The sequence below is a fragment of the Macaca nemestrina genome, chromosome 4 (genome assembly GCF_043159975.1).
Source record: "Macaca nemestrina isolate mMacNem1 chromosome 4, mMacNem.hap1, whole genome shotgun sequence".
Taxonomy (NCBI): domain Eukaryota; kingdom Metazoa; phylum Chordata; class Mammalia; order Primates; family Cercopithecidae; genus Macaca; species Macaca nemestrina.
Genome location: NC_092128.1, coordinates 186,062,923 through 186,077,132, shown reverse-complemented (window position 1 = coordinate 186,077,132; position 14,210 = coordinate 186,062,923). Strand labels below are relative to the sequence as shown.

The following is a 14,210-nucleotide window of genomic DNA, read 5'->3' as shown; positions in this document are numbered from 1 at the left end:
GCCCGGCCACTAATTTTCATATTTTAGTAGAGATGGTGTTTCACCATGTTGGCCACGCTGGTCTCAAACTCCCGACCTCAAGTGATCCTCCTGCCTCGGCCTCCCAAAGTGCTGGGATGACAGGCGTGAGCCACTGTGCCTGGCCTGAATTCACTTTTGTCAGACCCAGACAAAATAGGTGTGGGAAAGTCGAAAGCAGTGGGGGCTCACACTCAGGTGTCTGAGATGACTGTTTCAAGGACTTTCCTAAAACCCTTTCGTGTTCTTCGCACATCTCCTGCTTTGATAAGATCATCACCAGACATCGTTGAGGACGGCAGTGACTCAGGTAAGATGCTCCTGGAAGAAAACCTGCCCAGGAACAGCATCTCCGCCAACGAACTGACAGCAGCTCTGGCTTTAGACCTCTGGGATCCACGGACTCTGTAAGCAGCTTACGTAAATCTCTTTTTGCCAATAAAAGCTCTCCTTACCCTTCCCTCACCAAACGCCCTGGGGGCTTGCCATTCCATGCATTCTGGATTATCATCCTTATTTCTCCTCCTGAGCAAACCCAATGTGTATGGAGGTAATTTTCTCTTGTGCCTTTTTTCGCGTTGACATGCTCAAGGTTCGCCACGTTGCCGCAAGCGTTGGCACACCATTACTTCTTAGGGCTGGAGGTTACTCGTCGTACAGACGGACCACACCTTGTTGATCCACTTATCAGGTGAGGGATTTCGGGCCAATTCCACATTTTGGCTGTTGTGACTAATGCTGCTGTGAACATTCTTGTACAAGTTTGTAGGGACATATGTCATCCTCTACTTCTGAGACTTTTAGAAACATGAACTGATCTCAATTCTCCCCTCGTTCAAATGCCTGGCAGTGTCCTTAGAATGGTTTCAGGATGACATCATGCTCCATGCCACAGCCCACCAGATCTGGGCCAGGAGCCCTCCCCAAACTCTGCCAGCCTCACCTGGCCCTGGGCCCCCACCAGCCTCCGGGCACAGTGGTCTGCTCGCTGCTCCTCCACATACAGCTCATTCTCCACCTCCCACCCTTCCCCTGCCGACCCCGGGCCTTCACTCACTCTCAACTCTACACCTTTTCAGGGCCACACCCTCAACACCACAACTGCAGTTGCTGCACCATCTGGGCTGCTCAGGGCCTCCGAGTGCCATGCATTCTCTCCACAGCTCTCAGCACCGTCTGAAATTAGTTCACTTCTTTTCCTATTTTTGGCTTCTCTCTTCTCCTTAACCTGGGGTCCCTGAGGGCAGGGGCCTGGTCTCATTTGCCCTGGTAACCCCAGTTCCTCAGGCGGCATCTGGTTTATGGGAGGTGCTGGAGAAATATGCAATGGACGAGTAAACAAAAGACTGAGCGACTGGAAGCCCCAGAACCTGGGCCCAGCAGAGCATCTTTCCATAAAGCACCGGCCTTTACAAAAGCCTGGCTGTTTATGGACTACCATGCCTGGTGCGTCTGGGTGGGGCTTCACTGGCCTGGTTGGTGGGCTGACACTGATTTTGGGGTTTTCTCTATATCATCAGAGCACATCTCTGCTCTCACAGAGGAAGACAAATTCCTCCTTAGGTCTGTAAGATTTTTAAGACTTTTTTTCTTTTTTTGAAACAGAGTCTCACTCTGTCACTCAGGCTGGAGTGTAGCGGTGTGATCTCAGCTCACTGCAACCTCAGCCTCCCGGGTTCAAGCGATTCTCCTGCCTCAGTCTCCCGAGTAGCTGGAATTACAGGCGTGCGCCGCCAGGCCCAGCTAATTTTTGTATTTTTAGCAGAGATGGGGTTTCACCACGTTGGCCAGACTGGTCTCAAACTGCTGACCTCAGGTGATCTGCCCATCTCAGCCTCCCAAAATACTGGGATTATAGGTGTAAGCCACCGTGCCCTGCCTGTAAGACTTTGTAATACTTAATACTAGGTTATGTGTGCCACCAACACGTACACATAGTCACCTTTTTCTTCTCCTTTAAGTAAAAAATGAGAAAGAACAGACACACAGTACGGGGTTTGAGACGGAAAACTGCTCTGGCCGGGAGCAGCATCGAAGGCACAAAGCAGCCGTGGGTTCCGCCAGGATCCGTGCCTCCGCCGCTGAGAGAGCCCATCCCCACATCCCAGCAGCTCCAGACGCCAGCTTCTGCCAGCTCTCAGGAATGTTTTGCTCCTGATCCACTTCTGTGTCTACTTCCTGATGCGCTGGCTCCAGCCCAGCCGACACGCACGGCTGCAGAGAGATGGCTGTCACATCGGTTGCTCAAGCAGTCAGGGGCCAAGTGGGATCCTGGCACTGGGGAGAACTTTCACCACAGCGATGGAGCTAGTCTGTGATTCCGCTTGAAAAGCCACCTGCTGGGCGGTTTGTCTACTCTCAGTCGGGCACCCTCACGCACCTGCAGTGGAGACAGGTGGGCCTTGTTGATGTGGGCTGTCCCGATGCACTGGGCTCTGTGCTCCAGCGGGCTGGCCCAGGCACGTTGCAGCAGTTGGCAGAGCTGAGAGAGGAAGTGTGCAGTCCCCGGCAGCTTCAGCTCAGGGCTGGCCTACAGTCACGTCTGCCACACCACTGCTCAAAGCCATTCTCCTAGATGTACCGCACTCAAACAGGGGAAACAGATGCCACCTCTTCAGGTGAAGAGCTGCAAAGTCATCGATTTAAAGAGCAGAAAACTCAGCATCATTTCTTTCTTTCTTTTTGGGACAGGGTCTTGCTCTGTTGCCCAGACTGGACTAGAACTCCTGAGCTCAAGTAATCCTCCTGTTAACAGACCAAAACTGAGGGTAAACCACCTATGCTCATGTGCCAGTAACAAGATGCAGATGAACTGGGAGAGAACGGAGTTTTTATTTCTGTAACCAGTTACAGAGAGAAGGCCTGGAAATTATCACCAGAACAACTCAAAATTACAGCGTTTTCCAGAACTTGTATACCTGCTAAGCTCTATGCCTACGCGTCAGTGTGCGTTCATCTAAAGACGTAAGTAATTAACTTCTGATCTATAACTAAGGTCTGAGTCCTGAGGACCTTCCTCTGGAGCCTCAGTGAATTTAATTAATCTAGCTGGGTCCAGGTGCTGGGGTGATCACCCGGATCTGGCCTCCTGCTAAGTCATGAAGGTTTAGGGAGTTCCTTTAGTCTCCAATAGAGCTTGTTTGTGGAGGCCTGGGGAGCTTCTTCAGACCCCCCAGTAAAACTTGTTTAATTCTAAATGGGTCCTGTTGAGAATTCCTTTGTTATCTTGTCGTGCTTTAAAGCCCAGGAAAGGCCTGGGCAAACCTCTTGGTGGGCTTTTGTTACATTCCAGCCTTTGTATAAGGGCGCTGGCTCTTTCCGCTTTTAGTATTTAACTTAACCACTTGGTCAGTACTGAAACAGTTGTTATGGAGGCCTGCGTTAGTGAGACCTGGTCTGCCACACCCCCGCCTCAGCCTTGCAAGTAGTTGAGACTATAGGTGTGTATGACCACAACCGGCTGCGAAGTCCTATTTCTAAGGTGCATGGAAACAGTGAAGAGAAAATTAAGGCTATTTTTGCAAACAAAACATTCAAATGAACCATTTACAGCAGAATAAACAAATAAAAGCAAGTACTATAGATTGCATAGCCCCCATCAGGGGTCTGAGGTAGGACTCCAAAGGCAAATATACTGATATTCCTGCAGCCAAATTCATCATGCTAAGTGGAACAAATATCCCATAAACAGGATGACAGCTTGCTTCCAGCTGATTTATATGGTAATACGGTAGTTCATGAAATAGCAAGATAACCACATACCATAAATTTTCTAGTACTTCTTACTCCCAAGGACAATGTTCACTAAAGCTTCAAACACAGGTTCAAGTGAAGCTAAATGTCTGTTTAAAAAAAAAAAAAAGTCGTTTAAAAGCAAATAAAATTTCAGAACCCTCTAAATTTATTATACCAAAGGGGACGTTAAGCCCTGGAGACTGAGTCAATAGCATATTTGCAAATTCTGCTTCTTAGATTACAGCTTAACTCTATTCCCCAGGGTCCTTGTTCTGGACATGACTAGGAGAAACATGAAGAGCTGCAAGGTTAATGATGTTCTGAAAAGCTGCAAAGTCGTATTGTCATAGTTCTTTCTTTTTGAGATAGGATCTTGCTGTGTTGTCCAGGCTGGATTGGAAATCCTGAGCTCGACCAGGCATAGTGGCTCACACCTGTAATCCCAGCACTTTGGGAGACCGAGGCGGGTGGATCAATTGTGGTCAAGAGTTTGAGACCAGCCTGACCAATGTGGTGAAACCCCGTCTCTACTAAAAATACAAAAATTAGCTAGGCGTGGTGGCACGCACCTGTAATCCCAGCTACTCAGGAGGCTGAGGCAATAGAATCGCTTGAACCTGGGAAGTGGAGGTTGCATTGAGCCAAGATCGCGCCACTGCACTCCAGCCAGGGTGACAGAGCGAGACTCGTCTCAAAAAAAAAGAACCCTTGAGCTCAAGTAATCCTCCTGCCTCAGTCTCCCAGAGACCAGATCTCCTCCTTCCCATCACTGATCGATCTCTGATCAGATCTCCTCCTTCCCATCACTGATCGATCTCTGATCAGATCTCCTCCTTCCCATCACTGATCGATCTCTGATCAGACCACCTCCTTCCCATCACTGACTGATCTCTGATCAGACCACCTCCTTCCCATCACTGATTGATCTCTGATCAGACCTCCTCCTTCCCATCACTGATCGATCTCTGATCAGATCTCCTCCTTCCCATCACTGATCAATCTCTGTTACAGATTACCTGCCTCCTTCATTGTCCTGTACCCAGCTCAGACCAGATGGCGCAAAGACCTCATGACTGTTGCATTTTCAGTGTGGAAGATTAAATACACCTTTCTTCTTTTTTTTTTTTTTTTTTTTTTTTTGAGACAGAGTCTGGCTCTGTTGCCCAGGCTGGAGTGCAGTGGCACGATCTTGGCTCACTGCAACCTCCGCCTCCCAGGTTCAAGCAATTCTCCTGCCTCAGCCTCCTGAGTAGCTGGGATTATAAGTGCTCGCCACCACACCCGGCTAATTTTTGCATTTTCACTAGAGACTGGGTTTCACCATGTTGGCCAGGATGGTCTTGAACTCCTGACCTCAGGTGATCCACCCACCTTGGCCTCCCAAAGTGCTAGGGTTACAGGCATGAGTCACTGTGCCTGGCCAAATACACCTTTCGTGAAAGAAAAAGACCACCTCGACTAATCAGACCATTGAAACTACACATTAAAGTCTAAAGATGTTGAAATTCTGGTAAGCTTCCGTAAACTTTATCTATACACGTGGTCCCAAACCTACACTTCAGAACACTGACTTCCATTCTTTGGAATCTGTGCTTCCTGGGTGGCTGGACTTAAACTTTGCACTTGAATAAACTCTCCTTAAACTAGATTCTGGCCCTTTTGATTATTTTAGGTTGACACCTGTATGCATACATGCAATGAGTCAGGCTACGTCCGGCTCCTTGAGGGTCTTGGGAAAGGTGGCACAGCAGTGATGTATTGCTGAGATCATAGGGCTGGAGGCAGCATGGAGGATGGGTTGAAGAAGAGTCGCTGAAGTCCCAGGGCAGCACCATGTCAATGGGCTTCTCAGCACTTCCTCCCACATCAGCAGTGCCACACCTAAGCACCTCTCTAACTCAGGGGTCCTCCTGCTCACTGATAAATGTCCTTGAAGCCAGCAATTAGCAGGCCACAGATTATTGCCAGGTAGTCTGTGGGGGCTCCCCAGGGTCCACATCTCCCTCCCCTTTCCCCTCCCATTCTCACTGGTATTCAGCCTATTCCAGCAATTTCTCCATCATGCAAGGCAGGCACAGAGGTGCCCCATTTCAAGGTTCGGCATCTCTTCTCTGTGACGTTCTCCCCACTTCCCCTTTTGGTTGATAAACTGCGAGGGTCAATAATGCGGTTTGCTATCACCTTCTTCTGCCATAGATGGGCTTTATCTCCAGGTTCGGTTTCAAGAATTGTTTTAGGTCAAAGTGCTCGTGCAGCTGCGAAAGGAAAATCTCTTGGGCCCCCGAAATCAGGAAGCTAAAGGGAAAAGTCAAACTGGGAGCTGCTTATGGCAAACCTGCCTCCCTTTCTACTCCAAGTCCCCCCTCTGCTCACTGAGATAAATGAGTATCTGGTTGCCTCCTTTGGAAGGGCTCATCAGAAACTCAATGCGACTACTTGTCTCTCATCTACCCATGACCTGGAAACCCCCTCCCCACTTTGAGTCCCACTTTTGCCTCCAGTTGTCCCACCTTTCCGGACCAAACCAATGTTCATCTTACATGTGTTAATGATGTCTCAGGTCTCCCCAAAATATCTAAAACCAAGCTGTGCTCTGACCACCTTGGACAAATGTCGTCAGGACCTCCTGAGGCCACGTCACCGGTGTGCATCCTCAACCTCGGCAAAATAAACTTTCTAAAGTAACTGAGGCCTGTCTCAAATGTTTGGGGTTCACACAGTCAACCGAGTGCACGTTAGTAGAGCTGTCCATTCTGTCCGAGCATCTGTGACGGTGTGAACGGCAGCCTTGTGAGTGAACTTAGGAAGCCCTGCTTCTGTTAATGGCAGGATTCCCCCTTCCCCCCAAAAAAGCATTTACATTCACTCTTATTGGAGTGTAAAACTCCCTTCACAAATTGGTGAAAAGTCAATGTCAGAAATACTGCTTTTCAAAAGACATTCAGGAAGGGAATGTGTGGAGCAGCTGTGCAGAAATAACAAAATGTTCATTTTTCTTCCAGACCAGCTTATCTGCAGTGAATTCCTGGCACTGATGCAAAGGATTATTAAACCATGCAGAAAACATGGCTTGGGTTCCCAGTATATGTTCCCTTGCATACTAGCTAGCATACATCATTCACACCAGTGGCTTTTTCCAACCACAGCCAGCTTTGGCCAGCATCATCCCGTGCATTTCCTCCTGGACGCCTGTTGTGACTCTCCTCAACCATCCTGTCTGCCTAGAAAAGAGCACAGGTGGAGCTGCCTGACTCATCAGCGCCACAGACTTGTTCTGACTAAGGTTTTGTTGTTTTTTGGTTTTCAGACAGGGTCTCTCTCTGTCACCCAGGCTGGAGTGCAGTGGCACCATCTTGGCTCACTGCAGCCTCAACCTCCCTGGGCTCAGTGATCCTCCTACCTCAGCCTCCAGAGTAGCTGGGACTACAGGCATGCACCACCATGACTGGCTAATTTCTGTATTTTTTGCAGAGATTGGGTTTGCCATGTTGGCCAGACTGGTCTCGAACTCCTGGGCTCAAGCAATCCACCTGCCTTGGCCTCCCAAAGTGCTGGGATTGCAGGCGTGAGCCATCATGCCTGGCTGAGACTAAGGTTTTCATAGGAAACGAACCCATCAATGTAATTTTCAGCTGTTTCCTGAGCAGAAAAGAAGCCTTTCCACCACAGCTATGCAGATTGTTTTACACCATGACACTTCTTGAATATTCATACTCACCTTTAAAGTTCAGTTCTTCCTGCTGTATTCCAGCTTCTTTCATAACCAACAAACCACTCCGTGGCATATGGTGACTTCTTCATTGCCAACTCCATTCCACCCATTCCTGGTTAAGATCTCCCTCCCTACACCACACACCACTGGCCTCATGTTTTCCATATTTCAATGGCTCTTGGTAATCACAATTATTGTAAATTTTCAACTGTTTGTCTTTTTTTTAATAGAGAGGGGGTCTTGCTATGTTGGCCAGGTTGGTCTTGAACTCTTGACCTCAGCAATCCTCCCACCTCGGCCTCCCAAAGTGATAGGATTATAAGCATGAGCCACCATGCACAGCCCAGCTGCTTGTCTTTTGATGGCTTCCCAACATCACTGATGGTTTCTGCACTATGGACAAAGAGGGTGTTTCCGTGTGTCCTTCCCACAGCGAGCACTGGGTACATGTAACCCTTTTTGTATGAATTCACAGTGTAATGAAACCCAAGGTCACAAAAAGACAAATGCATTTTAAAAATTAAAACATATACAATGTCAGCAACCAGCAGAGGTGCCTACAACAGAGGGAGTGTTGGGATGCTGCCAACACCTCGGGTCAGGTCAGATTTTGCAAATTTTGGCACCAAGTTTACAGGAAAAAAAAAAAAAGCCTTTTCATTTTCCCAGCTTTTTGCTTTTTGGAATTGCTGATAAGGGCCTGCGGGTCTGTCCCACCATGGAATCAGGATGAAAAGACAGAACTGGATTCCTCAAAGCAACTACAGTCTAGTAGGACAGAGATGTCAACACTCCATTAGAGCATCATTCAACAAGGGCGGTTTCAGATGCCTCATGGGCGCCTACTAAGTGCCAAGCTTCGTCCACTCCTCGAAGGCAGGTTGGCTGATCCCATTAGCCAATGGAAACCCTAAGTCTAGAGAACTTCATAACAAAGGTCACGCAGGAGGAAGTGGCAAAGCAGGATATCAGATCCAGGTCTGTTCAACCTTTGCAGGTAAGGAGGGGAAGCTGTGAGAACCCAAAATGCATTGCACATCTGGGAGGGAGATGACTCTGAGGAGGCCTCAAGGGCCAAACTGGAATGCTGGGAAGGAGGGAGTGGGCATGGGCCCTGGAAGCACACACTGTGCACAGGTGGGAGGCTCCCAGGACCAGGAGCTGAAAGTTGCCCGCCGCATTCCGGGGACTGGGAGCCATGGAGGGCTCCCAGCAAGAAATAGCGGATCAAATCTGTATTTCCCACAGATCCCTCTGGCAGAAGGACAAATGGTCACCTAGAAAAGGAGGAAACAGCATAGATACTGCTGTAGTGATCGAGGTACACTCAGGAATGGCCGAGAGGAGGAAAAGGAGCAGAGATGGTTGAGAGAAGCCAAGGAATTAGAATGGATGTGAGTCAGACAACTAAGGGCAACCCAGGTGGGCTCAGGCTGTGGATGACTGGCATTTACTAAATGCTTGAACAGAAGGTCAAGAGATGGGAGGAGGAGGATAAAATGAAGTCAGCTGGAGATATGTTGAGCTGAGGTGCCTGGCAGAATTCTAAGTGGAGATCTGTCTTCCAAATTTGTGTCTGTACACCTGCCACAGTATGACACATCAGACATGCCCCCCAAAATATAAGATGGACGGACGGATGGATGGATGGATGGATGGATGGATGACTCAGTGGGATGGATAGATGGATGGATAGATGGACAGACGGACGGACGGACGGATGGATGGATGGACGGACGGACGGACGGACAAATAAATGGGTGAGTAAAAGGACAGATGGATGGATGGATGGATGACTGGGTGAGTGGATGGATGGATGGATGGATGGATGGATGGATGGATGGACTAACAGACAAATGGGTGGATGGATATACGGGTGGATAGGTGGGTGAAAGGACAGACATATGGATGAACAGATGAAGGGAGGAATGAATTCTCAACTTTAAATAATGAGATTTAGAAAATATGATTAAGTACAAAGTTTATTCAAGCCCAAAGCTTAAGGACGGCCACCTGGGAGCCTAGATTCAAGTTCCCCTGAAAAGACACATGCTCCAATTAGCACCAGTGGGTTCTTTTTTTTTTTTTTTTTTTTTTTTGAGACAGGGTCTCACTCTGTCACCCAGTCGGGAGTGCAATGGTGTGATTACAGATCACAGCTTACTGCAGCCTCAACCTCCCAGATTCAAGCAATCCTCTGTCCTCAGTAGCTGGGTACCACAGGCACATGCCACTATGCCTGGATAATTTTTTTAAATTTTTTATAAAGACAGGGTCTCACTATGTTGTCTCAAACAAAAACAAAACAAAAAGTCCCACACTCCTGTCTCTCTGGGCCTGGTAACTTTGGCACACCTCACGTAACTCAGATGGCTCTGTGCTATTTTTTTTCCCCATTTCTCCCCTTTTCATCAAGACCTTTCAAAAAAAGCCTCATAGAAAAATGCAAATTATGTTGGCGCCCTTTATGTTCAGGAGCTTAGTCCTGAGTTGCTAGGAAGGTTAATTATCAGATGGCCTTGTCCCACATAGGGGAAGGGAGATGTATTAAGCCATTCTTGCGTTGCTATAAAGAAATAACCAGCTGGCTGCACTGGCTCGCGCCTGTAATCCCAACACTTTGGGAGGCCGAGGTGGGCAGATGGCTTGAGCCCAGGAGTTCAAAACCAGCCTGGGCAACATGGCGAAACCTCATTTTTACTAAAAATTCAAAAAAATTAGCCAGGCATGGTGGTGCACGCCTGTAGTCTCAGCCACTCGGGAGGCTGAGGTGGGAGAATCACCTGAGCCTTGGGAGGAGAAGGCTGCAGTGAGCCATGATCGTGCCACTGCACTCTAGCCTGGGTGACAGAGGAAGAACCTATCTTGCATGAAAATAAATAAATAAATAAATAAATAAATAAATAAATAAATAAAAATAAGAAATTCCTGAGATTGGGTAATGTATAAGAAAAGAAGCTTCATTGGCACATGGTTCCGCAGGCTTTACAGGAAGCATGGTCCTGGCACCTGTTCAGCTTCTAGGGAGGCCTGAGGAAGCTGACAATCAGGGCAAAAGGTAGAGGAGGAGAGGGCATGTCACAAAGGGAAAGCACGAGCGAGAGAGAGAGAGGGAGAGAGTGGCAGGTGAGGTGCCACACACTTTTAAACGACCAGATCTCATGAGAACTCACTCACTATCGTGAGGGCAGCACCAAAGGGAGAGTGCTAAGCCATTCACGAGAAATCCACCACCGTGAGCCAACCACCTCCCACTAGGCCCCACCTCCAATGTCGGGGATGATATTTCAATGTCAGATTTGGGTGAGGACAAATATCCAAATTATATCAGGGAAGGATACCTCTCAGTGAGGAATCTCTGTGAATTCCTTCAGTGAAGAAAGCCAAAAGCCAAATTGGGATGGCATCGCAGGGTGGCAAAAATGAGACCTCAGTCAAGTCATCAATTTATATAACTGCTGTTGCCTGTTGAATCATCTCTGGTCTTCAGAATACCATGAATTTGGTTTTCTTAGGAGAAGTAAAACAATGAGAGATACAGCTGGGCATGATGGCTCACGCCTGCAATCCCAGCACTTTGGGAGGCTGAGACAGGTGGATCACTTGAGGTCAGGAATTCGAGACCAGCCTGGCCAACATGGTGAAACCTGGTCTCTGCTAAAAACACAAAAAATTAGCCAGGCAGGGTGGCGGATGTCTGTAATCCCAGCTACTGGGAGGCTGAGGCAGGAGAATCGCTTGAACCCGGGAGGCAGAGGTTGCAAGGAGCTGAGATTGCGCCATTGCACTCTAGCCTTGGCAACAAGAACGAAACTCTGTCTCAAAAAAAAAAAAAAGAAAAAAAAAAACTAGCCGGGCAAGGTGGGGGGCGCCTGTAATCCCAGCTCAGAAGAATCGTTTGAACCCAGGAGGCGGAGGTTGCAGTGAGCCAAGATGGCGCCAATGCACTCCAGCCTCGGTAACAGAGCCAGACTCTGTCTTAAAACAAACAAAAAATGAAATAGTTTCAGATAATCTTTTGTCTTCTTCTTGTGAAGAAATGACCATCAGAACTTCTTTTAGGAGCTTCTAAGTATTGTTGAAAAGTAGCTCTCTCAGTTTTTAAATTTTAGATGCAGCTTTTTCCTATTGAGTGCACAAACTAATTTAGGTATTTTAAAGGCACCCCATTTTAGCTATTGTAGTCTGGGGTCTTCATGGGTTAAGTGAGACCATGTTTCTAGATATTGACAGAAGGTGGCACCATAAGTATTGTACATGAATCCAGCTGCCGTTTCTGCAGATGGATGTCTCCTTTAGAAGTACAAGTGCCCATAATTTAGATTTTCCTTCTGAATGACAAAAATGCCTAAGGGGAGGAATTCTGGTCACTAAAGAAGAAAGTGGCCAGGCACGGTGGCTCACTCCTGTAATCCCAGCACTTTGGGAGCCCGAGGTGGCTGGATCACAAGATCTGGAGTTCAAGACCAGCTTGGCCAAGATGGTGAAACCCCATCTCTACTAAAAATACAAAAAATTAGCAGGGCATGGTGGCAGGTGCCTCTAATCCCAGCTACCTGGGAGGCTGAGGCAGAGAACTGCCTGAACTCGGGAGGCAGAGGTTGCAGCGAGCCGAGATCATGCCACTGCACTCCAGCCTGGGTGACAGAGTGAGACTCAGTCTCAAAAAAAAAAAAAAAAAAAAAAAAGAATGCTTAAATTTGTCAATTGAACTAAGTTTCAGAACGTGGCCAGTTTTAAAGATGACACTCTCTCCTTGACCACATTTCGAATGAGAGAAAAGGCTGCAAACTCTAAAGAGATAAGTAAAACCTCAGAGAGAAGTGAAAATCACAAATCTGCTGTCAACAGAATCTCTAGAGAATAAAAATGGAAACTTCTACCTTCCAGTAGAGCTTCAGTTCCAACCCTATCAAATTATTAGTGTGTAAGAAGTCTCAATCTTCAACTAAGCTGGAAGGATTCAGATCCCAAGACCGGCCTTACCAGAGACCCTGCCAGCCCCAGTGAGGTGGAGTAAATAACAGTCATTTGTGCTGGTACCAAGGCTCCAACTATTGATGAAGTAGTGGCAATCCCTGAAGGCCTGCTTCAGGTCCTATCTGGGTCGCCAAAATGTCAACCTCAAATAATGAAATTCAGAAAATATGATTAAGTATAGAGTTTATTTGAGCCTAAAGCTTGAGGATGGCTACCTGGGCACATACCCCTAGGTTGCCCTGAACATACGTTCCTATTAGCAGCAGTTACAGTGGTTTTTTAAGGAAAAGGAAGAGGCAGTCCCTAAGTTGTCAGCAAGAATTTGCATTAAAATACAGAAGGTGCTGATTGGCTATGCATTGTTCTTAGTATCACTAATTCCATGTGAACATAAAGATAATGGGTGAGGCAGCCTGTCAGGAGCAAAAATTCCATCAAATAATTGCCCTGGACAGTTGCTTCTATGGTGGAAGGGGCGCTGAGTGAAGTCCCACGCTCCTGCCTCTCTGGGCCTGATCATTCTGCACACCTCAGAGCTCAGACTGCCGTATTTTTCTTTTCTCAGGAAAAATGGGTGGATGGTACTGGTGGCCCTGGTCTGATCATCTACCCTGGTTCTAGTAACCAGATTAACACCTTGTTATAGAGCTGTGGATTTCAGTTCAGTTCCCACGCATAGACTTTACCTCTGATTTCTCCGACCACTTCTCCCCCACCCCAGGGACTTCACAGCTGAGACCCTCTTGCCAGCTTCCAACTCTGCAGCAGTCTGTTCCCAGACCGTGTCCCGAGGCTGCATGCTCTGGACATGACCACCTGCTGGACTGGCATCTGTCTTATCACTTATCTGGCCTCACCTCTGCAAAAGGAACATAAAACTCAGGATCCCAGTTCCCTCCGCCAAAAGGAAAAGAAAGAGCTGAAAGCTGAGTGATGTAAGCAGCTGCCTTTCCTTTGGTTCCTAAGCAGATGGCTACAGATAAAAGGTTCAACAGCTGCTTCTCTTATGTAAAGTGCTGATTTGCTGAGTGTGAGCTGTACAGTCGACTGTTCTCGACCTGCTTCTTTTCTCTTGCAACGTGTGGATTACCACGCTGTTCCGCTTTCCCCTCCAGCCCACTTTTCCCCTTTAAATACTGAAGCCCTCAAAGTCCTCTTTGGAGAAAGGCACAGACTACAGACTGTTTCTGTGATACCGTGGTTTTCCTCCTAGGCATTGTCCTTAACCTTGGCAAAATAAACTTCTAAACTGATGGAGCCCTGTCTCAGATGCTTTTTGGTTTACACCTCCGAGGCCCTACTGTTTCTAACACAGGTTTCCAGTTGGCTCATCTTTCCCAGGTAGGAAGATGCTCTGTTGACAAGAGAAATGCAATTCTAACACGCAAATCCGCCCAAACACATGGGCTCAGCATTCAGCTCTAGCCGAGCTAAGAGGACCCCATGATCCTGCCCCACAGCCTGGGGCTCATCTTGTGGAGGAGGTAAGTGAAGCAGGCCCTGTCTCTGACTTCTTCCTAACCAGAGTTGATAGTTGCGTTGGAAATTAGGTAAATCGAAGGTGAGTTGATGAATGTGGGAAACCAGAAGAAAATGGCTGCTTGACGGGGTTATAACGCAAGAGAGAGGAATAGAACCCTTCCAACGGAATGGTTCCAGCCTTGTGACCTGAGGGGACTGAAAGGGTATCCCAGAGGCAGGTCACTGGCCTTCCAGCTCCACCTGTGGGTGGCCTTGGCCAGGCAACTGCAAGAGTGCAGGGCCC

At 47.8% G+C, this 14,210-nt stretch overlaps 1 long non-coding RNA gene across 2 annotated transcripts; it reads left to right on the top strand.

Annotated features, from left to right (window-relative positions):
- Positions 1 to 2,467: 2,467 nt before the first annotated feature.
- LOC139363017 (uncharacterized) lies at positions 2,468 to 13,702 on the top strand. Of its 2 annotated transcripts, XR_011622863.1 has the most exons (4): positions 2,468 to 2,982; positions 6,756 to 8,462; positions 8,714 to 9,225; positions 13,167 to 13,702. It is a non-coding gene; the product is annotated as an uncharacterized lncRNA (long non-coding RNA). The 2 variants fall into 2 exon arrangements; XR_011622862.1 differs by having other exon boundaries at positions 6,756 to 9,225.
- Positions 13,703 to 14,210: the final 508 nt, after the last annotated feature.